Source organism: Chinchilla lanigera, unplaced genomic scaffold (genome assembly GCF_000276665.1).
Source record: "Chinchilla lanigera isolate Chin_1 unplaced genomic scaffold, ChiLan1.0 scaffold00018, whole genome shotgun sequence".
Lineage (NCBI taxonomy): Eukaryota > Metazoa > Chordata > Mammalia > Rodentia > Chinchillidae > Chinchilla > Chinchilla lanigera.
In genome coordinates, this window is record NW_004955419.1 from 21,540,573 (window position 1) to 21,565,377 (window position 24,805).

The window sequence follows — 24,805 nt, forward strand, 5'->3', positions numbered from 1 at the left end:
CCCCTTCCTGAAGCTTTCTTAGACCTTTCAGGCTGAGTCGTTGGTCATTTGTGCTTCAATGCTGGGCTTGTAATTTCACCATAGGTTTTTTTTTCCCCCCGCACAAAATACTGAATTCTCATTCTCTTTCTCCTCTAAGCTTTATGAACTCTTTCAAAGCTTTAGAGCAGAGTATAGCACATAGCAGATGCCACGTAAATGTTTACTTAAAAAACCCCCAGAGCAATTGTTATTATCATCAGATATTGAGAGACGTTTAGAAATCCTATCTTCAAGCTTATGTAAATAACTTTATTTTAGACTTTAATTATCCTGGTAATTTTCTCTAATTTCCCCCTTGTTTTGGTATGCTCATATACATTGTTGATACTTTATAAATGTTTGATGATAATGATACTAAAGTATGAATTAAGTAACCTTTCTATTTATTTATTTATTTATTTTCCATACTGGGAATTGAACTTACGACCTCATGCTTGCCAGGCAGGCGCTGTGCCACTGAGCTAAATCCCCAGCCCCTAAGTAACCCTTCTAAAGACAGTTATGTTGGTAATAAAATGCATACAGATGTTACATGCTCATTTTCAAGGACAATAGTGGAATTCTCCATTTCCATTTTACCAGGTAGGTAAGGGTGTGGGAAGGGCCTGTAAGAGGATATGTTTGTTATTCCTTTCTTGGACATGGTAGAAATTTGGAATTTTTGACATAACAAATGACCACCTGGGGTTCTAAAACAAAGCCATTAAAAATGGGATAACTGTGGGAATAATTTACTTATAGAGCTATCTCATTAGTTGGTTGTCTAAAGAGTTACCATTACAAGTAAATAACTGATTTTTCCTTTGCTAAGGGTATAGCTCCAATCTCTCCCTACACTATTGCTGACCCAGTCAAGGATACCCGGGTCAGTGCCTCAGGCCTGCTACTGCTTTTCTCCTTCTTCCTTCTTTCCCATTGGCCATGCCATCTGGTATAGTAAATTGATATCCAGTCATCTGCTTTGTTGAGCATCCTTACAGACAGCTTTCTCAATTTGGTGTTTCGGTACTGTGTTCTTTCCTGTTATACTGTTTATTCTCTTGCAGATTCATATGTTTCTCTTTTCTGCTGTAGTTTGTTTCCCTGTTCTCCTCAACACTGGTGACAGTTATCAAGTCCTCCGCCTCTACTTTTATCCCAAAGATCACTCCGGGGACAGCCTCTGCTTAGCTCGGCCTTAGCACTGCTCCTCGTGAACCCTGTTCTCCGGGCTGCATGGAATTTAAATCAGGGCCTCCAGTAATTAACGTTTACTTCTGTGAAAGGACATGTTCTTTTTGGGGAAAAGAGATGGAAGTCTTTCTCAACCCTTACCCTCTGTCTTTCCCACAAGGCATCAATCTCCCTACTCTTGGTAGATCTTGACTTTCTGACTTTATATCTCTGAAACCTTTTGATGTGGTGTATAAAATAATGGCTACTGACAGGGAAATGTGGTTTTTAAAAAACATCTTCATTATCAGAGAGTGAGAGCAGTGGAACATTCTGACTTTTAACCCCTTTCTTAGTCTCGCCCCATCAGGCTGGGGCAAAGGCAACTGGTAATAATAAAATTGAGTGTTTAATTATTTATGCACATCCCTAAAGAAATTTGACTGAATATTTCTATAATCTTGAAATGGAGATGGAATCTGCAGAGATCAAAGATAGAAACCCTGAAGGAAAAGATTTATAGATTAATAAAAAATGGCAATCTGGGAAAAATATTTACAACATATGTTATAGTCGAGAGTTAAACATTTAGTTTAACAAGAGCTTTAACAATAAAGAAGGATAAACATTGTGTTACCCAAATGTGAACGAAAAGATGTCCAATCTTAGTGCTAATAAAATCAAATATGAATCAAAAGAATAATAAATTACTTGCATGTAATTTAAAGATTGATAAGAATATTGGTAAAGGGATGAAAACTAGTCATACTCACCCCTGCGTATTTACTAGAGTGGTCAAAGTAAAAAAAAAAAATACAAAAATATGAAGTACTGATGAGGGTGTGTAGCAGCTGGAGTTCTCAGATATTGCTGATGTGACTACAAAGGGGTAAAACTACCCTGGAAAAGTTTGGCAGTTTCTTGTATAGTTACACATGTACTTACCATATGATCCAGTAATCACACTTCTGAGTTTTTACACTAAAAAAATGAAAATCTATGTTTATGCACATGCAAAAAACTTGTATGTGAATGTTTACAGAAACTACTCATAACTGCCAAAAACATGTCGAGGCATCGCCTTTGATATTTAAAATGCCTGGGGATACAGCCTAGCACTAGAGCACCAGCCTGGCTTCATGAAGCCCTGAATTCAATCTCCAGTACTTGGGCAGGAGGTGGTACTGATGGTGTTAGGTTTGATTCCTATGCTTGGGGATCAAACAAAACAAATCTTTGATGGGTACATGTATGAGCAAACTGGTAATCCATATAATGATAAATACCTGTAAATACTGGTACATGCAGCAATTTGGATGAATTCCAAAAGTATTATGCTGTGTGAAAGAAGTCAGTCCCAAATGTTCATATTATACATGTATTCATATATGCACATATATATTTGTGTGTGTATGACATTCTTTTCTTGAAAAGACAATATCATGGTGATTGAGAATAGATCATTGGTTACCAGGGGTTTAAATATGTGGGAGGTTATGTAAAAGGATTAGAATGAGTGAATTTTGGGGGGAGATGAAACTATTTTGTATTCTGATTATGGTGGTGTTAACACAAAGCTATATACTTGTGTAAAGATCAATAGACCTGTTTACCAGAAAAAGGCAACTTTCTTCTATCATAATCAAAAGAAAACAAAACAAAGCCCTCTCATAGATTGTCCATGAGACTACTGATTGCTATCAACTTTTGTGGAGGACATTTTAGCTATATGTATAAAAATGTCAGTTTGTCTTTCCTACTATTCAGCTACTGAATTTGCAAAAATATTCAAAGGTATGTTTGGTACAAAAATTAACATAGTTACATTTTTTTGATTATAAGAAAAGAGATACAAACTAAATGCCTATTTATAGGGATTTGCTTTCATGTTATAATACATATGTACAGTGGAGTGTTATGTATCCATTTAAAATAATGGTAAAGTCTATATTTTATTTACCTGGAACATCTCCATGATATATGATATAGTGAAAAATATAGTTTACCAAGAGTATATATGGTATGGACTTGTTTCTGAAATGGAGATGTGTCCATATATACATATATTGGGCTGGGGATTTAGCTCAGTGGCACAGAGCCTGCCTGGCAAGTGCAAGGTCCTGAGTTTGATTCCCAGTACCAGAAAAAAAAACCAAAACCAAAACCAAAACCAAAACATATATACATATATTTACTCTTAGAAAATAACTCTAAAAGAATATATACCAGACACACCGACTGAAATAATCGCAAGGTAAGGGCCTTATAATGATTCCCACTTTCTTCTTTGTGCCTTTTTATAGCTTTTTATTTTTCAACTTTGTTATGGTCTGAATATTTGACTATGCATACGTATTAACTATATGCTTATTTTCAATTTTTGTTACAAAAGCCCATGCAAAGTTTGAGTTTTAGATCATGTTAAAACATTCCCAAGTCCAAATAGATTAATTAAAAAATCATGTACCCTTCTCCAAGTTTTTTGCTAAAGCGTACTATAAAAAAGAGCAGTTAGTTACATATTTCTATGACTGCTGAGCCCAGCAATGTCATCGTGGCTGTTTAACTTTTCACCCTCCAATATGTGTGGGCTATAAACATCTTCCACATTTTTGAGGAGTCGCCTTTGATATTTAAAATGCTTTTGGGCCAAAGAAAAATAACCTTGAAATGTTTATATGATTAAAAACCAAATAATGTGCTTTATTTAACACAAAGTACAATTTTATGTATATGGTGATGGGGAGGGTGAGACAGAAAGGTTATCTACTACTAAATTTAGAAAATTCATCCTGATTAATGGTTGATTTAAATATAACTTCTTGTCAAGTATCTGTTTGTAGAATCAAATTACTATGACTCTACAGTTTCCTTGAAATCTCAGTCTCACAATTCTGTGCACCTTTGCATCATTTTAAGAAAATAAAGAATCTGGAACTACAAATTTAATTTTCACTGTATTGTATTTTACATGACATATTGGTCATTTCTCAGAAATACAAGCTGACCATATTGTTTGCAGAAGAAATAATCGCCATTATCTCATCAAGTCTTAGGTCACTAAAAATTCTCTTGCCCACACAGAGAAGATTCTTTGGGGAATGTCTTTGTCTCCTCAGCTGCCGAATGTTTCTCTGATCTATTGCCGCTCCCACTCTGACCTACTGTGCACCCCTCAGGAGAGTGCCGTCTTCATCTGGCTTCTTTTGTTTATCTCCGGGTTTCAGTTCAATAAGCAAAGTGGCTGGGATTAAACTTCAGACTCTTATACATCTGGATGTTTTCTTTGGTCTCATTTCTTAATGATCCACATGGTAGGCTGCTTCTGACCTCCTTGCGTCTCTGCTGACTTTACGAGGCCTTTGATACGCTGAAGGGTGAGCTATTGAGGCAGTGCTGTTGAGTTTGTTAGTGGTAGTAATGGTATTCAGTGCTTCATGACTCAAGTTGTTAGTGGTAGTAATGGTATTCAGTGCTTTGTGATTGTTTCAATCATAATGAGTTATACGGTACGGGCATTCTCCACTGGGCTTAACTTCAGCAAGATTTAAGTTAACTCACTCTGATCTTGCTCATGCTCTCAGGCATTTCTCCCAGTGGAGTCCTACAGTGCTGGATGTGCTCTCACAGCCGCCTTCGTCTCATCCCCTCAAGCACTTCTAGGTCAAGGGGCTGCCCAGTCAGAAGTCTACAGAGGTCAGGCAGATAGTAAATGAGTTAGGCAGTGTGCTTAAGGAAAACGGGAATCAGAGTGGTCATGCTCCATGTGTCAAAGAGCTGGATGTGGCCTGTAGGGTGCAGCTTGTGACAGGAACTATTAACGTACATTAACTTTGGGAAAGTGGGAACAGGTGATGGCAGAAGCTGTTCTGAGGACAAGACCGGGAGGGATGTGATCCCGACAGTGGGCCATGGTGTGCCCACTGTGAGGTCAGTTTAACCATGCTGTTGTGTGCTGGTGACAGTATAATTGGCCATGAAAACTATGGAGCCCAGTAGTGAATAGACTAACCTCTCTAGATTTCTTGAGCCCCAGGGATTTTAGGAAACTCAGGGGAGGGAGGTCCTCAAGATAAAGACACTTAACTTCTTGCTGACAGATGGCATTTGAGTAATTAAATAAAAATTTAAGAGATATGGCTGTATTGGGTCTCTTAAAAACATCAGTTTAAAAATCTAAAGACTGAGGTTTTTTGGAGAGGAATGACATTTAATAAGTTATTAATGAATTTTGAAGTGTTTGAGATAATAATAATAATATAAATGATAATAAAGGACAATGATAATAAGAGTTGTCATTTATTGTACTGTTACCATATGCCAACCATAGTCCCAGGCACTGACACATCAAATACAGCAACCTTGTATGGGAGGTTCTGCTATTGCCACCATGGGACAGATTAATAAACCGAGGTCCAGGAAGGTGGAATAACATGCCCAAGAACACCCAGATATGTTCTACAGATACAAAGGATAAATCAGAAGACTAGCTAAGTGATAAGGCTAAAACACATAGGATTTTTCACTTAGTAGTGAAATCTTTGGATGGATTTAAAATCTTCCCTCTTTTATTTTTATATTTCACAAATCCACCCACTGAAGAGTTCTAGCTGTCTTAGCCATTTTTAGCCCTGCAAATTCTCTTCTGTTTTTTGTTACTGTGTACACATGCTTTCAAAATATGTTAGGATTTGCTGTTTTCATGTGGTAATTTATGGTTTGCCTTTCTACAGTTGTAAACTCTTCCTCCTACTTATCTACGAAATATTTTTCATAGCTTAAATAGCACGTGTTTATCACCAGAAATTTTGAACAATATAAACATGTATGAAAAACTTGCTCATAATTCCCACCCACAGAAAATTGTTGCTAACAGGTAGGTGGGATTCTTTCTAATCTTTGCTATGCATATAGGCTCAATGAAAGGACTACAAGTATATTAATAACTGATTTACTAAGCATGACTCATGTATACGTAACTATAGCCTTCTTTTTTCAATTAACATTTATCATGTGCAATTTCCTATATAACTACTCTCTGAAGACATTATTTTTTCATGGCTATATAATATTCTATCACATGACTTCACTAGAGTTTACTTTAAAATGTTCATGCAATTAGTTGATTAAATATTTCAATTTCATTCATAAACAATATTGTGACAAATATTCTTGAACATAAATCTTTGATCATAGTTTTGGATATTCCCTTAAGATAAATTTCTCCAGGTAAAATTAGTGGATATAAATTGCTAAATCACTCAGGCTTCCCTGGAACTTGAAATCCTCCTGCTTCAGCTTTCTGAGTAGCTGGGATTACAGGCACCCGCTGCTGCAGCCAGCTCAACTTAGCTTTCTTTCCTTACAGAGACCTTGTGTCCAGAGCTGCCGAACCCCAGTGGTTGGCAGGCAGATATGGAGATTTTCTGCTGGACTTGACCGAGCAAAGGAGCTGATCAAGAGCTGATCTAATGGGAACCAACTTTAGGGTAAACTCCGTGGCAAGCCCAGCGAGATGGAGACTGTTCCTCACTGACTCACGTTTTGGGACAAATAGCCAGCTAAGAAATGCCTCAGAATTCCCTGGACATCAGTCACCAGAAGCAGGACCACAGAGAAGGAAAGGAAGGCGCTGCTGTGGCTTAGTCACAACGCATGTAGACATTCTGGTAGTCGAGGAGGTATGAATATCGGTTCTGTGCAGACAATTTTATAAGAAACCATGAAGGGTCTACGGGGTGGGTTGGAAAAACACAGAGCCACTGAGGACAGCGAAGGGAAAGTCATGTACCCCCAAAATACTCATCTCCAAATGATGGAGGGAGGAAAGAGGCCTACCTAAGAGACTAAAGAGAAGAGAGTCTGGAACATTTCCGAGGATTTATTTTCTTTTAGAAATGGTTTATCTCTTATTAATGTAATGTAGAAAAGGAAACACCCTGGGTAAGAAATAATACTGTCCCTCCTCCCAAAATTACAGCCAGGAATACGGATTCTTAAAGTGTCAGAAAAGCGCTCTGAAAAAGGGAAAACAATGCAGACACACCACTTACTTTATAATATGCTTGCTTTTGCTGTATGTCCATCAGTAGATGACTAGATAAAGAAAATGTGGCATTTATACCCGATGGAGTACAACTCTGCCATAAAGAAGGATAATCCTGAGGCATTTGTAAGAAAACAGATGTATCTTGAGACTATAATGTTAAATGAAATAAATCAGACACAGAAGCTTAAATATCACATGACATATGAGAAACTGAAATTATAAATAAAGAGCAAAATAAAAGCAAGATAATGTGAAGTAGGGAGATAGCTCTTTCTCATAGGAGAAGGGGACCAAGAGAAGGAAAGAAGAGGGTAGGAAGAGAAAAGGGATGAAAAGAACTGAGGAGTGTTACGTACATGTACCAATTCCACACCAGAAATGTAAGCATTATGTACTGCAAACATGCACTAATTAAGAAATGCTTGATTCCTTTTAGTCCCCTGAGTTCAATTATTTTCTTCTCAAATGTAAGGCTACTGACAATCTATTGTTATGCTTGCCAATAGATCCAAATTGGGGAGTAGTACTTACCTATCGATCTGGACACCTTAAAGATTTCTCTTTCCTCTTTACCTACTCTCTATCTCACCATTTTCCATCTAATGATGGAAATGGCTTTGATAGCTCCTCCATTTGCTGTCTCTCTGGCCTCCTGTGTCTAGAGAAACAGCACCACAGGAGGACCAAGGTGGAGATGAGAAAGGGTTCGCAAGCCAAGGGCAAGTGGGTGGAAAGTTTGCAGGACGAGGCGAGTAAGGGTGGGATGGAGAAAGAAGAAGGCAGAGGAGGGAGCAGGGTGTACAGTCCAGCTTCAAAGGCCTTCACATGTCACGTTTTCAAAGTGGTTTGTAGGTCTGCTCAAGGAAGCGTGAGTGTTTGTAGTTTTCGTTGTAAGCAAAAGACAACATAGGAAGTTATTTTTGAGGGAGGGTATGATTAGATTGTTTCTGTTTCTGCGTTGATTTGCTTAGTTTCTCACCGCACCCTTCCTTGGCTTTTTTGCGGGGGAATAAAAGGGATTATTTGAAGAATATACTGCTAAATTTTGCACTGATTATGTTAACAAGTGGCTTTCCAAAAAATCAAAAGAAACTAAGCTAAGCCAAATCAAATCAAGTCAAAACAAATCAAAACCAAAGAAGGAAAGAAAGAATGAAAAACAAAAGCACACAAATATGGGCGGGCTTATAATCTCTGATGTTGTAGGTGTACACACCATTGGTGAGGTCAGGTTCACTGCACGGAAGTCAGTTACTGAGGGGCTGGGAAAGGTGCATGTCAGCCCTTGGGAGTGGGTGTGAGCTGGCTTCAGCTCACCATTGGTCCTGCTGGAGACTCCGGTGCATTAAGGAGCAGTCAGGGAGCTCTGCAAGATGAGGACTGGCTGTACAGGGCTTAAACGGAGCCAATGGGGTAGATAATATTGCTTATGGGAACATGTGGAAATACAAGGAGGAAAACCAGTATTAGGTGATACATATATATCTATATTTTTAAAATAAACCTCGCTGGGTATGGTAGCACACACCTGAAATCTAGCACTCTGGGAGGTTGAGGAAGATTTTAAGATCAAGCCCAACCTATGAAATTTAGAAATGTAGCAAGACCATGTTTTAAGGTTTAAAAATAAAAGAAAAAGGCTGAGGATGTAGTTCAGTAGAAGGCCCAGTGTTCAATCCCCAGTACCACAAAAGAAAAAAGAAAAGAAAAATTAAAAGGGAAAAAGAACAAAAGAACACACTGGAGTCAGAAAAAGAGTGGTTAAAGACATAGAAAAATCAGAAAGCAATCAGGTTCATGAAATTCAAAACAAGAACTAGCTTCAGGAAGGAAGGTGTTGTCAATAGTGTCAAATACCAGAGATCAAATACCCTAAGGACTTAAAAGAGGTCATCAGCATCACCAATTAAGCAGCTTTTCTGAGCCTGACATATTTTTCTCGGTCTTTTTCTACATTAAAAACATTTTATATTGAAACAGAAACATTGCTTTCCTTTTTGTTTCTTTATGGAAGTCATTAATGAATTTGAACCAAACAGACTCCGAGCTGTGGGGCAACTGGTGAACGACAAGGAATAGCTATTAAATCTTTCCTGTAGTTTGGATGTTGAGAGCCTGAAGAAAGAAAGGTTGGAAGTGCAGCTTTTAAAAAGAATTACAACTCACCAAGCATTTGGAAATTCAGGGGAATATACATATCTGTCTACAATCTAGGCTTACCCATTGATCTTAATGACAAACAGAATAGACATTTCACATCCAGAAGTAGTAATGGTTTTGAGTCTTGTTTGTGAGATCATGGGACTCTCACACTGGTCCAATTAAATTGTACTGACGTTCTCTGCAGTATGTGGCCTATTCCACGTATTAATGGGGGTCTCCTTGTACTTTTTATTGGATCACCGACTGCTTGAGGATTTGTTTCTGTGTCTAATTGTATATTAGAATTAACCTGAGTCAAACTTGATTCTTTAATCTCTTTTTATCTGAAAGATAGCTTACCAATTTTTTTTGTTTTGGAACAATCTCTCATTCTCCAGGAATTCCTAAAGAGTCCATCCAGTACGCCTTCTTAATCATAACAAATTTAGATTGAAAAATCATTTTACTGTATTGTCTTTTTTATTTTTCGTTGATGTCCTGCAGTGCTCTATTTTTTTTGGTTTTCAGCAACCAAATAGTGTGGGTACCAAGCAAAATATATACATGTGGTGGCAATTATTATTTCTATTTTTAATAATGTGTATATGTACATTTGTGAAGACTAGTTAACAGATGTGTATAAAAACAATTCCAAACAGTGCCTTTTAGATCATCCTAACATACAAGCCTTAATGGAATGATAAAAATGAACTTCTTTGTAGCTTCATGATTACAGAAAAGTCTCTAAGGCCAGAGCTGCCTGAAGGTCAATTCTGTAATTAGAAGATGCCAGGGTCATCTCAGAATAGAACCTCAAACTGCTCCGGCTACATTTATGGAATCAGCTCCTCCAGAGCAAGAAAGAACGGCCTTCCTTTTTCTTTTCTTTTTTTTTTTTTTGGAGAAGTATCCATAATATCAGGGTTTTTGTGTTGGTGTTTCAGGAATCAAAAGAGTTGGGCAAAAGCTCCTCATATGCAAGAACAAATCAGGCTATGACAAGCAAGTGCTGAGGAGAGAGAATTAGACCCTTTGAAACTTCTCAGAGGCATCTCTCTTAGGTTCTAACTTTTGAAATTCAGTAGTTTTGCAGTGTGAAGCTGTCACACTTGCAGAGTATGCTACTGGATACCGACAGACTTATGTCCCTGTGTTAGTAACCTAGCTGGAAACACGGAGTCTCTTTGGATGTTCAGGCTCTTCTGACAGTAGAGATCGATTAGATCATAAAAACATATTCCAAACATTGCAGTGTGTTCATCTATTTATTAAGGGTGAGCTGATTCTCAGTACCACAGTCAGTCTTAGTTAGACCCCACTAAGTTTGGCTCTGGGACTTCCATATTTAGAATCAATGACTGCTCTCTCTCTGGGGCCTTTTCTCTTGAGTTTGCCATCTTTCTCCAGGATCCCATCTTTGTCTTACCACGTGTGCAGGACTTAACTGCCACCCATTCCCCATTAGAACTATGTGAGAGAATATCTCAGTCTTGGGGTTATCACTTTCTTGGGCTTGTCACATTTTCCCGAGATCCCACCATTGTCTCACCACATGCGTAGGGCTTATTGTTGTTCATTCTCCATTAGAACAATCTAAAGGATTATCTTTTTTTCTTTCTTTTTTTTTTTTTTGCCTTTTTGCCTTTTTGCTATGCAGTTCAAACTGGCCTTGAGGTCACTTTGCAGCCCAGGCTGGTCTGAAAATTGCAATGATCCTCCTGCCTCAGCCTCCCCAGTACTAAAGGATTATCTTAATAGAAATGCTCTTAGGACCCTTATTCAAAATTCCAAAGTGAATGATTTTCGTGGTGGAATTTTAAACACTGTAATATATGGGATAAAGAGGAGGGAAGTGGACAGTCAGGGAGACATAATCACTCTCTAAAATCATACTAGCAATGGTAGCTCTTCTACCCCAGAGTTTTCCCTTACATACAGGGGGTCAGAGTAACTGTTTGTCAGTCTTTGCTGGTAGTCGTGGAGTTCTAAACTTTTGACATGGTACACACTTTATAGGTCCTAGGCAGGACCGGAAAATGATATTAGTAGTCGGTTAATAAGACCTTTTCTGTGTATGCTGCCATTCTTCCAAGGATCTTAAAGTTCCAACAAAATCTGAATTTCCACTTTCAGAAAATTCTTGTGAGACCAAGAGAGTATATTCTTTCCTTAAAGAAGAAATGGAGGCGCAAAGAGTTTACCTGAACTGTGAAGCTCACGGTCTTGCTCAATTTGATGCCAAACTCCAGTCTGTTGTCCTTTGAAGGAGGCCAAGGGGACTCCTCTCCCGGACCCCGACCTCAGAAGGCTTGGCTCCAGCCCTCCTCAAAGTTCATCCTTACCTAAGGGCAAGCAGCCCATGGACAGAGGTGCCAAGATACTCAGAGTTTTGCAGACCAAGAACTCCAGAATTTCTTGACCCCAGGACTCAACTGCACTTCCCAGGCCTGCTTGGGGCTCTTCTCATTCTGTCCTGAATCTTAACATGTGTGTACCTGAATTTGAGCTGTGGTCCAGAGCTGCCTACTGACTGTGCGTGGGCGTGTGCAGCTGGGATTGGGGGTCCACATGCAGGCAGTGAGAGTTCTGGAATAGGATAGGGTGCTGAATGGGAAGGAAAGGGCAGCTTTCCCGCTTTAGCACAGTTTTGCTAAAGCTGGGTCAAACGGTGAGAAGTCAGAAAGTGATCCTGCTCTTCAGGGCTGCTGTGAAGAAATCGGTGTCACCTTAGGAGATATTTATTTTAGTTTGCTGACTTAATTTTCAGCCTAAGTATTTGGAAAACGTGTTATGTGGGCCTCCATTAGAATTCTTGCCTCTCAAATGCCTGGCTGCACCTTAAGACCGTAAGGTTAAGTGAAATAAATCAAACAAACAAGCTTAAATTTGCATGGCTTCTCTTATATAAGAAACCCAAAGTATCAGTTCATTAAAGAGCCGAATAAAATACAGCTAATAGGAAACAAAGAAATAGATCTGTTGTAAAAATGAAGAGGACTAAGACGGGAAGGGAGGGAGGGAAGGGAAGGGAAGGGGAAGTAAAAAGAATTAAGATGTGTTATATACGTGCACCATCTCCCCACAATGAAAGGAGTCGTTCTGTCCTAATAAAAAATTTAAAAAATGTTTTGGGCCGTCTTGTACTTCACTGCTGAAGCCAAAGCTAAGGGAGAGGTCAGAAAACTGGGGGTGGTTTTATAATTTCACATGTTGGCCAATCGTCTGGCTGCACTCTGGAAATCTATACAAGCTCAAGCAAAAGCACTTTGCATTTTTCACAGGGACTTTGGCCAATATAATTAAAATACACATGAAAATGGGTCCGGTGCATGATATCTTATTTTTTTTTTTCAGCCTTTCTTCGGGAGACAATGCTCTTCAATGGTCCTCCCAAGAGGCTGGGGGCCGAGGCTAGGCATCTCAAACCCATGTCTTCTACTGGAAAACCAAAAGTCAAGGTTTGTGATGGGAACATTACTCAGAGACTAGCCACCTTCCTTTCCTCCTAGATCTTCGAAGGGAGGAGAGGAAAGGACCGACGTCGGGAGGGACGCCAGCCCACAGCTCTTTCTCCTCTGCCCAATCCCTACGCTGAGTAAACTGACAAAGGGGGAAACGTTTTGGGTGGAAAGCTGGAGTTTACTTCCACTAGCGCCTGGACTGCCGGGAAGGCGGACCCGAGTCCTGGGCGCTGCTCAAGCCCGGCGCTTCCCGCTCGGCGAGGCCGGCAGGTCAGGGCCGGGAGGGAGGCGCGGATCTGCGCCGGGGGAGCCCGCGATGCCCCGCGCCCCCTCGTCCCGCCCCGCCTGCAGCCGCGCCGCGTCGCCGGTTTAAGGGGCGGGCCGAGCTCCACGTGCTCGCGGCTGAGTGACTGAGCTACATAAACAGAGGCCGCGGAGGGGCGGGGGCGGAGGGAGAGAACAGGCTTTGACCGCTGGTAACCCCTGCGCTCGGCGCAGCCGAATCTATAAAAGGAACTAGTCGCGGCAAAAACCAGTGATTCCGAGGGAGAGTGCGAGGGGTCGGGACCTGCGGAGCCGAGCCGCACATCTGGTCCGCGAGCCGGGCACGCAGGGCAGGGCAGGGCAGGGCAGGGCAGGGGGCGCCGCAGGACGCGCGCAGCTAGAGCCAGTTCTCCGGGGCGCGCCGCCCCTTGCGTCCTCTCCCCGTTTTTGTTTTTCCCCCTCCCCTTCACTGGAAGGGTTTGTCAAGGGGTGGGGGCAAGAAACGCAAACACAAAAGTGGAAAACAGGTAAGAGGCTCTACAGTGACTTGGGCGTTATTGTTTTGCTTCGGGGCCGGGGAGGCATTGGGAAGCTCTAGGTTTGGGGGACTTTGGCCCTGGCCCCCCACATTTGTTCCTCTTGCTACGCAAATGGGGCGAGGGCGGCGTAATGGCGAGAAGGTGCCCCGGGACGGGCCGTGGCGGGACCCCGGGACGCGGCGCCGCTGCACTCGGGGGTCGCCCGGCCGGGGCCCTGGGGCGCATCTCTGGGCTTGGAGACCCAGGCGCAGCACTTCGAGCGTAGTGGGGTCAGGGGTGCTGCGGGCGCTGCTTCTGGGGTGCGGAGAGTGGCAGGTCCCACGCACAGCGCTGCCCTTTGTTTGGAAGCGGCCGAGCCCGCTGGAAACCCCTCTGGCTTCGGGTCAGCCGGCGCCCACCGGGACAAATGCCAGCCGAGTCCCCGCTCCGTTAAGGAACTGGTCTGTGTTGGGCTCTGACATGGGGATCGGCTCCGTGCGCCCTGAGACTGGAACGGCGCGTCCTCGTTCCCGAAGAACTCCAGTAGGAAGTGTCCCAAATGGGGTCTGTTATGTTACTGCTTGCCTGGGGCATCGGGGCTTTGTTTCACCCGGGGGTCCGTGCGCTCACGTGGCCCTGGCGTGCAGGGGAATGAGTTTTGACTCTTTTAAATTAAGACAGAAAACTTCCGGAGCTGGGTGCTTTTTCGTCTCACCTCCTGCCCCAGCTTCCTTCCCTTTGCTGCCCTTCTTGGGGCAGCTCAGACTGGACACGAGTAGAAAAAGCTGGGGCGAGGTGGTGCAGCGGAATGACCGCGAGTAACCCCGGCGGGCGGCGCAGAGCTGGGAGCTCGGCTGCTGGGCTGGGCTCAGCCGGGAGCCGTGGGGGCTGGGCGCGGGCTGCGGTAGCCCCGGAGATTGGCCCGCAGCGCCTCCTGGCCGCGTGGCCTAGGTATCCGCGGGGGCTGCAGTGGGGCCCGGCTGCGCCAGGCATTGTCGCTCCCAAGTTCGGGTGGACAGTGATCCGGCGAGAACCGGTGGTTGCAGACTGGGAGGAACCTTGGGGGGCTCCAAAGAAAGCCCGAGCGGTGTTTTGTTAATCGGGGCATTGCTGGATGAGAGAAGGTTCAGGGGCCTCAGGTGCTAGGGTTGTGTCCCTGCCTGTTTTTACAGCTCTTACCAGAAGGAATGAAAGAAATTAAAGGAGAAAGGTGTCTGTTCTACAAGTAATTGGTCTTTCTCACTTGCAGCGTTGATGCCATGCGCTTTTAAAACCCAAGCCTTCTCAGGGACACTTCACAAAGGAGTAGGTAGTATATAGACTCATACTGTACTAGCAGGAAGATTTAATAGTTCAGAAAACTTGCATGGCGTTGAGAGTGAGCATATCACTTTTCCTCTATGGCCCAATCGTCACCTCCCACAAAAAACAAGCAAACAAAGAACCACCTGATAAAACTTTTTCCTTTATGTTCCAAGAGCAGTTTAATTGTTTTTCAAAGTGATAGTTTGGAGCCCAGACCTAAGGTGTTTTTCGTTTTATGTGTGTCTCTCTGTGGGTGTGTGTTTGTAATACAGAGGACTGATCCCAGGACTTTTGCACTGAGCTACATCCCAGTCCTTTTCTTTTGAAATGTTGAGACAGGGTCTCCTTAAATTCCAAAATTGCCCAGGCTGAGTTCAAAGTTGCGATTACAGTCCTTGGCTACCACACCTGGCTCAAGGTTTGATCTTTTCAAACAGAACTTACATGTCCTCTAAAAACGTACCTCCTTTTTTTCTTCTCCCCTTTGGTTTGTTTTTCTTGTACCTTCCACAGAAATGGTGGAGGTTTTCTGTTGTTCACATCATTCGTTTGAGAAACTTCAAAGAAAGTGTAAAAGCATGGAGAGTATTTCTGAGTAGAGCCTTTTTTTTTTTTTTGGTAGTATAATAAATTTCAAGTAAATTTCTATTGTTGGCCTGTTTTCCAAATGCTCCCATAAACCATTAAAATAGTTCCTGGTGAGACTTTCGGGGAAAACATTATATACACAGAGAAAATCAGTATGTACTTGAGAATGAGTTATAGAATCAGAGGGAAAGGGGTCTCCAGCCTCATGATGACCACAATCCTTTTATGAAACAAGAATTGGTACCTTAGTCAGAGTAATTCATCAGTCCCTTTTGGAAAGTCACTGTGGTGCCAGGATGATGTACCTGTGACTAGGGCACCTGTGGTATGTTTGTCTTCTCTACAGATAAGCACTTGAAATCTCAGCCCTCATAAGTACTTCTGCTGGCATCTAAATGCAGACCTGTAATAGACCCTGGAGGCATTTTGGCTGAAAGTATGTTTACAGTTCATATGAGGCAGTGCATTAGTCTGGGACTGGAAAAGGGTGATTAGAGCTTGGTTGTTTTCAACCTCTGTTCAAGGAAGTTCCAATGCAAACAATATTAAAAATGAATGAAACTCAGCAACTTGGCTTTTTGTTATCCTTTTAGTACCCACCCTACACGGGGAGGAGCTGGCATATCTTACCATTTAGATCTTGTTTTTAAAGGGATCTTCTTCCCTGTAAACCAGAATGCTTACTACATTTGTAGTAAGTGCGAATTGTTAGATCTTTGCAATTTTAATTTTTGTCTCCTGAAATAGTTAAGTGGACATTGCCTTACACTCTTTTGAGTTATGAGCCTTTTGGATATCTAGAAAATGCATGTGGTGCTGCGTTTCTAAGACACTCTTAAACCTAGATACATTTTTATTTGCTATCTAGAGAGTAAAGAAATAATGCAGTGACACTGTCCCTGATAGTCAGTTAGTCCAGTATCAAATCTTATTTTATACTGTTTTATTTTTACTATTAAGTTTATTGGTACATTTTAAATATACATAATGATCACATTCATTGTAGGGAATTTGTACCTGTACATAACATATCTTGATTCCTTGGTTTTTTCCTTTTCTCACCTTCCTTTCTCTATTTTCCTTCCCTATTTTCCTTTCCCATTTGAACAACTTTTTCCTGTTCCACGATTTATATTATACATTTTCGTCTTTATTTATCCTTTACGTTTCTCACACCAGAGAGACAATGTGATATTTACACGTGTGTCTGATTTATTTCACTTAAGAGTATAGTCTCAAGGTGCATCCATTTACCTAGAAATGTCTCAAACTTACCCTTCTTTATGGCTGAGTAGTACTCCATTATATTAGAAAATTTTTTTTCTTTACCTTATCAGTTAATGGGCATTTGGGTCATTTCCAAGATTTAGCTATTACAAACTGTGTCATTATAAACGTGGATGTGCATATGTTACTCTTATATAACATTTTAAATGTCTTTTTATGGCGGTATCATGAAGGGGAATAGCTGGGTCAAATGGGACCTCTAGTCCTAGTTTTTTAGGACTGGCCACACTGATTTCCACAGTGGTTGCACAAGTCCACACTCCCTCCAACAGGGGAGAAGGTTTTTATTTCCCCACAGCCGTCCAGCATTTGTTATTGGTTGATTTCTTGATAATAGCCATTCTTTCTAGAGTGATATTTTAATTTGCATCTTTTGAATGACCAGTGATGTTAAACATTTTTCATATATTTACTTGCTGTTTGTACTCCTTCATCTGAGAAGTGTGTATTCCTCTCAGATGTCCATTTTTGGATTAGATCTTTAAATTTGGGGAGTCTGATTTTTTTCAGTTCTTTATATGTCCTGAAGATTAGTCCTTTTTCTGAGGGACAACTGGTAAAATTTTTTTCCCACTCTGTGGGTTGTCTTTTCACTCTGTTGATTTCCTTTGCTGTGCAAAAAGTTTTTAATACGATGAGATCCCAGTTGTTGATTCTTTGTAATATTTCCTGTGCAATTAGGGTTTTGCTTATGAGGTCTTTGCCTATACCTATATCTTCAAGATTTCTACCTATTCTGTCGTCCAGCACACTTAGTGTTTCTGTTTTAATATTTAGATCTTTGATCCATTTTTACTTTAGTTTAATGTGAGAGACATGAGTCTAGGTTTAGTCTTTGGCATGTGGAAAGCCAGCTTTTCCAGCACCATTTATTAAAGAGGGTATCTCTCTTCTAGTGAACGTGTTTGGCCCTTTTGTCGAAGATAAGGTGGCTGAATGTGTTTGGAGTTGTTTCATCATCTTCTAATCTGTTCCCTTGATCCTCAGGTCTGTGTTTTTGCCAGTACCACAGCATCAAATTTTAAAAGATCATTCTGAATACTTGCCTTATTTAACTGTCCTGGGAGAGGACCTGCACCGAAGCTGAGAGCATTCTCACATCTGCAAGAGGAAATAACCACAAATGCCAAGTTATTGCAATATTTATATAATAGAAACTTACGAGGCACTGTGTGCCAAGTACGGCTCTAAATGCTTCTCCAGGCTGCTTTACAACAGACTCACCCCGTTTTACAGATTGAGAAGCTGACAGGCTAACTATCTTGTGCCTGGCCATATACCTTGCACTTGACTGAGCTCACATTTGAACTCAGTTCCAGAGTACTTTAACTCCCACATCAAGCAGACAGCTGGTACAGTTTCAGCGGTGTGAGCAGGCAACTTTGGAGGCCGCTCACTATGTTCTTAACCTTGATGTGCTGTAGTCTTTATCGCAATCAACAGCCTGTGTCATTCTTCCTTTGTTACCAAATCTCTTCAGCTGTTGAGACCTTGGTTGCATCGGGATTACAACATCATGGAAAGAACCTAGACAAATATTTGTTGAACTTTAATTATTTTACTTGCTTAAAATGCAGATGATACTATTGCTTCAGTTCTTTGAGTGATCTGGGATCTCAAAGTATTTTCTTTTGTGATACACAGCATAGAACATGGAATGATATATTTTGCTGTAAAATGTAAGGAACAAAAGAAAAAGGGAAGATTTCTATTCAGCTGTTAATTCTAACTTTGGTGAATTTTTAAATTGGTTATAATGCAATGTAATCTTTAACTGGCCTATTCCTGGTTTGTGGATTTTTTGAAATAAGCTATCTTTCTACACTGTCCAGAAATGAAATTGAACCTTTGCTTAGGTTTATTCCTCTGGAAGTAAAAACAGTTTCAGAGTCTGCCTTATAACAGTGAAGTAACATGGGAAATTGCTTCTCTTATCAGTGGTGTAACAAATCAGAAATAAACTCTTAGAAAAGACTTCTTAGTAAAACAGTTATGTTTACTTGCTGTTCCTGGATGTTGTCATAGGTGATAACTCAGTTCATTCTCATGAGCACCACATGAGGTGGGTACTGTTTGTATCTTTATAGTTGGATAAACTGAGGCATAAGCCGGTTAAGTAGCTTGGTTGTGGAGTTTTTAAGACAGAGAGGGAACCAAGTCGTATCCCACACAGTTTGGCTCTGTGTGAATACTCAGGGTGAACAAAATACAGACATTCCTCTTTTAATGACCTATGACTGTTGGGACTTAGGACCTACCGCTCAGACTTAGCAAGCCATCCTTTTTTGTTTCTTGGTACAGTTCTTTACATCTTATTTATAGAACCTCAGTGTGTTTTTTGGGGGGTTCAGTACCTCTTGCTTATGCAGTACTGTAATTTTTGCTGATTGTACAGTACATTACTGTAGTTTTATGTTGTTATGCAGAGTTATGCAAATAAAAGTCATCAGGTTGCAGTTCCCTTGACCATTTCTTTGTTCTGAGTGTTGTATGGTACGTACTATATGCATTTCCTCATTTAGAGAAGATTCACTTAACAACCTGGTCACTGGAACTGAACTGAACCTGGTGGTTAAATGAAAGTCTTTCTTTCCTTTCCGTTGGGGTATTTTCATTTGAAATTAGTTCTCTGAATAATAGCTTCTCTTTTGTTAGAGAGGTACATTTTAGAAATACATAAAGCCACAGAATGAAAATCTCAGATACAAAATTGCTTTTATACCAGGGCCTTGAGTTACTCCGCATTCTAATGGGATCATAAGCTGTGTTAAAGCAAAGAATATTTACTGTTCACAATGGAGGAGCATGACATTTGTTTCTAAAATGAAATAAGTTCAAAAGCATCTCAGTTATGAAATCTTTGGTACAAAAGTTTGAGACCTGATTTGAATGTTGATCTCCTTTTTACTCCCACAAAACTTGGATTGTGGCACTCTTCATATCCTGAATTTGGTTTGTTATTTTAAAAATTGTAGTTGATATTTATTTGTCTCCCTCTGGTGTGTCTGCTTCTCTAAAGACTGCTCTTCATTTAATTCTCTCCTGTCCTTAATTCATTCCCTTAGAATGGGGCAGGTTTAACAAATGCTGATTTGAATATATCCAACAGAAAGGGTGGAGACTCCTGTTTGCTGTTGTTATTCTAACAGATTACTTAAGATGATAGAAGAATCACAGAAAAGCATTAGACTAACATTAATGTAAATAGCTCTACTTAATGCTTAAAGTTTATGATAGATTGATAAATTTTAGTGCCTGTTTAAATTATTGGACCAGGTAACTTAGAGGAGAGCAAACAGTTCTTTTTCTTTTAGTTTCATTTCTCTTTCAGAGGAAGCTGTGATTTGAAAAAAATGCTGTAGACCATGACATTCCACGTTTAAATGCTTTGAGTTGTACATTAATTTATTTTTATTTATAAGAATGAGGTAACTCACTAAGAAATTTAGAAATTTAAACAAAAACAAATAGCCTCATGTGCATTTCAGTACATTCTTTTATGTGGGTTTTTTTTTTTTTTTTTTTGGTGTTTGTTTAAAATTTTGCATTGTTTCCTTGCCAAATCCAACTTCCAAGAAGCCCTTGGAAGTCAGAGCATTTTATCTGGCTAGATATGAAGTCAAGATGTTTTGTGATAACTGGCGCTTAGTACAGTATATGACATTTCCTAGGCAGAATTTCCGAATAGTTGACCCATTTGAAGACTCCTGTGAAACTACCTTTAAAGTATTTATTCTAGTTCTTCTTAAATAAATAGTTCATATTATCAGTTATCAGGATATCTTGAATTATAGGTGCGTATCTTAGTGAAAATGAGTATAGATCTCAAAGTAAAAGTAACATAGATTGGAATTCTGGTCCTGTCACCTGTGTATCTATGACTCTATGCAAATTCCCAGTATCTTTCTGCTTCAGTTTTTTTATCTGTAAAATAGGTATTTTGTGTGTGTGTGTGTACAATATAAACAATATGATATAAGGGCTTACAAGTTGCTATATATTTTAACTAGTGTTTTTAGTCATCTTAAGAGCTTTATTTTTAGTTTACTTTCATCTCAATTTTTTTTTTATCATGTTTCTTACGTTGCTTTCTCTGGCATGGAAAAACTAGGTGGTAACTGTTTGAATTGGGTTCTTTTCTTCCACTGGCTCACCAATTCACATTATTATTTAAACATGGAAAAATTAGGTTCCAGTTCAACTTTTCTTCATAGAGACATATATTGATTATCACATATTAGTTATAATTGGTTCATGTTGGCATCAGTGGTTATCATTTTTTGAGAGGTATAGTAGTTTTTTAATTTCCTTTAGGACATGCTGAAATCTATGGATTCTCTCTGTAGAAAAGACATGCACAGGCTCCAGATTTTACATTTAATTGCAGAATATTTATGAATGCCCACAAACCCAGTAAGAAACAATGTGGCCTGGGCCAACTCATTTTACCTTCCTGAGATTTAGGTTGTTGGTTTCCAAAATGAATCTACATGGCTTTTCAAGGACCCTTAAGCTTTTATGTTGTCTGACTCCAGGTCCATATTTAACAGAAGAATGGTCCTTCGATTGGAGATACCCAGAGACATGTTCTGAGGGAACATCAGTGTAACATTGATTTTAGGTGGGTAGGGGAAGATGTCAGAGCCTTCCTCTTTAGAGTGAGGATGGAAGAAAGATGGTGGAAGAAGAGGAAGGTAGAAGAGAGGAAGCTACCGAAATTACCTATGTAATGGAACTGAGTGGATGAAGACTTGCATCATAGAACCAGAGGAGGAATTTTTCTCTGAAATGCAAAAGAAGGAGGAGTTAGTTCCAGTGAATTCATTTTAATAGAACAAGCGCGATTTAGTGAGATGCCTGTCTTGCCTGTGATTGACCGTTTGGAAAATCTCTGTGAAATGTCTCTACCTTGCACACTTTTGTTTATGGTACCGGTTTTACTTTTGATGGCAGAGCCCTGTTAAACCTATATGTGATCAAAAGAAAAGTGAAGACTGAGAAACTAATTCATTCTCCAAGAAAAAAGTGCCAGCGCCCACTGTAGGCAGAGAATTAGAATACCTTGTGAGGATATTTATAAATATCTTAGAAGAATCTCATGAGAGGTAGGTGGGTAAGACCCACTAGTTTCTAAAGCATTGTCCTGAATTTGTTGCTTTAGAATTAATAACATAATTGGGATTGGAAGAAAAAAAGATTGAGAAAAATGAACAGAAGCTCGGGACAGCAGTACGGGTTGCGGGGAGGACCTGCTAAGAGAAGTTCAGGTGTTACCCCGCTGTTCGCTCTTGCTTTGTGAAACTTTGTGGATGACAGTTTGAAAATAACTGATTTTTGCCACAAGCCAAACTAAGCTTGTTTTCTTGAAGAAGCAAATTCCTTGCGGGAGCAGGGAAGTGCAGTTTAGATTCAATTAGATTGGTATTTAGATGCCCCAAATTTGACCTAAAAGGCAATACTGCTGAAAGCAGCAGCATTGGGAAGGCAGAAAGTGAAGGCTCAGACTGATGAACTTAGACTGACGGCACACTGCTGTTCTCTGCAGATGCAGTGCCGTGGGATGGAGGTAGCAGAGCTTACCTTAGTTGGGCTACAATGGATCTTTGCTACTGTGAAAGGGAAAGGAGAAGAATATAGATTATGAAAAGCAACAACAGGGGCTGGGGATTTAGCTCAGCGGCACAGCGCCTGCCTGGCAAGCACGAGATCGTGAGTTCGATTCCCGGTACCGGAAACCACCACCCCCCCCAAAACAAAAAGTAAGAAAAAAGCAACAACAACAAAGTGTGCATTTTGCTTTTTTAGTGCTGGGGGTTGAATTCAGGGCCTCATGATTGCTAGGCGTGTGCTGTACCACTGAGCTATATCTCTAACCTTATACATGCATTTTGAAGTTGAATGTGCTAATGGACAATTAGCGCTATTAAACTGAAATTCATTTGTTCAGCAGATATTTATTAAACACCAGATGCCCTTTAAAGTACTGAACTAATGTCAAAAGACTTTAAGGATACACCACCATTAATTATTTCTTTTGCTTGGTGTGCAAGGCTCTTTGAAAAATAAGACCTGGATTTATTGTGACAACTTTGTCCTGAATTGTAAGAGGCATACTTGAAGGAATTATGCTTGGTTTTTTCACCAGAGTGACTGACACATGATATAGCTCAATAACTGTTAGGTGAATCTTCCTCTACACACTTGTATTTTTGCTCTAACATCTGCTTTAAAAGTTTCTTATTGCTATCACTTGGCTTCTCATACCGGAATCTCATAACCATCTTCCATTTCTGCCTTTGTTTGCATCGTGTCCTAAACTTACATTCTTTATGCATTGACTAAAACATGGATAACAACCTAAGCTGGGCTCACGCTTACTGCACACTATCTCTTTATCTCATTTAATTTTCACCTGAAACAGGTAGTATTTAAGGTGACTCAGATTATTTACATTGACTTACTTTTTTTAATCATCAGTGAAATTTTAAAATTTGTATTGTACTAGTCCTACAAATTAAAAATAAGTTATCAATAGTCAAAAATAGAAGGTAATTAAAAATAATTAGAATAAAAGCAAATTCCTTTAGCTCCAGTCTTTCTATGAAATAATTACTGCTTTTTAAAAACATTAGCCAAGTCATAGACTTGCCCTCACTGTGTTAAAAAGGTAAATTAGCAAGTGTTTTAAAAGTGTCAAGTAGAAGACTAAACCAAAACTCTCCTCAAAGTAATAAAATTTTTATAAAGGCTGAAGGAGTGCTGAAGAGAACAAAACTTTCTCATTATGTAATTCAGTGGTTAAAACTCTGTTAGCCCATCTCCTAAATCCCTCTGAGTATCACTTTATTTCTTCTTGTGTAACTTTCCCTCGTGAGAGGAAGTATTGAGTCTATTTGAGCCCCATTTTCCAGATGATTCATCTGACATAGAAGTTAAAAAACTTGTTCATGGTTCAACTGTCTGGCTAGTGGCAGAGCAAGAGATTCAAACTTATTGCTTGCTGATTCCTAAGTCTACTTTTTAACCCCCTTCCACATTTTTGTTAGATGGCTTCCTTGACTATAATATCAGATAATCAAGTTACAAAGAGGGAAGGTTTATTTTGGCTCACGGTTTGGAGATTCTGGTCTGTAACCCATTGGCACTGTTACTTGGGGCCTATGGTGAGAAAGCACATCACCTCAATAGTGTGTGGTATAGCAAAACCACTTACATGATCAGAGAGCAAAGGGGAAAGAGGAAGGAGCCCTGGTCCCACAGTCCCCTTTGTGAGCATACTTCGGTGACCTACAGACCTTGGTTCCCAAAGGATCGGCCACCTCCTAATAGTGCCACGCTGGAAACCAAGCCTTCAACTCATGGACTTTTGGTGGGCATTTAAGATCCAAACTGCAGCAGAATTTCTTATGCGTCTTCCTCCATGGCACCTTCTCTGTTTAAGGAACACTTCTCTGTCTCCTGTGCTCCTATCAACACTTACATCTTCGTTGCCGAGGTATATTTATTTGCACCCCTACCAGAAATGTGTGAGGAAGTAGAGACATGTTTGTGCAGTTGGGATGGTGTCATGGTTTCTCATGCTCTTAAGATTTCCCATGGCTACTGGATTCTTAGGCGCTAAGCAGTTTTCTTAGGAGTTCATCTGCACTTGCCTTTCCACTGTACAGACTCGTTTTCTGCTTTGAGGCCCAAAGTGGTAGAGTGCCCTGCCTGAATTCACCCTCTAGCCGTCATTAAGTGAAAACTAAAATTGTGTGTTGCCTTTTTAATTCAAGATTCTTTCTACTTTCCATAATGTAGTCATCTTCACAGTGCCCTTTAATAGAGATAAAAGAATTTGTGTGTATAAAAGTCTTTCCTTTTCAGCTTAGAATGGACACTGAATCCTTAAGCATTGAACTGGTCTCACTTATTTATCCTGTTTACTGAGCCAATTTGAATTGTAAAGGGCTTTTCAGCTGGAACTTTTTTCTCTCTTAAATGAAAATTGCTCTTTC

General features: G+C 40.2%; 1 protein-coding gene across 2 annotated transcripts in view; it reads left to right on the forward strand.

The window, feature by feature from the left end:
* Nucleotides 1-13,290: 13,290 nt before the first annotated feature.
* The window catches only part of Abca1 (ATP-binding cassette, sub-family A (ABC1), member 1), a 127,764-nt gene continuing 116,249 nt past the window's right edge, over nt 13,291-24,805 (forward strand). For both annotated transcript variants that reach the window (XM_005382783.2, XM_005382782.2), the window contains exon 1: nt 13,291-13,637. The gene's annotated coding sequence lies outside the window, so the exon portion shown is untranslated. The remainder of the gene's footprint in view (nt 13,638-24,805) is intronic.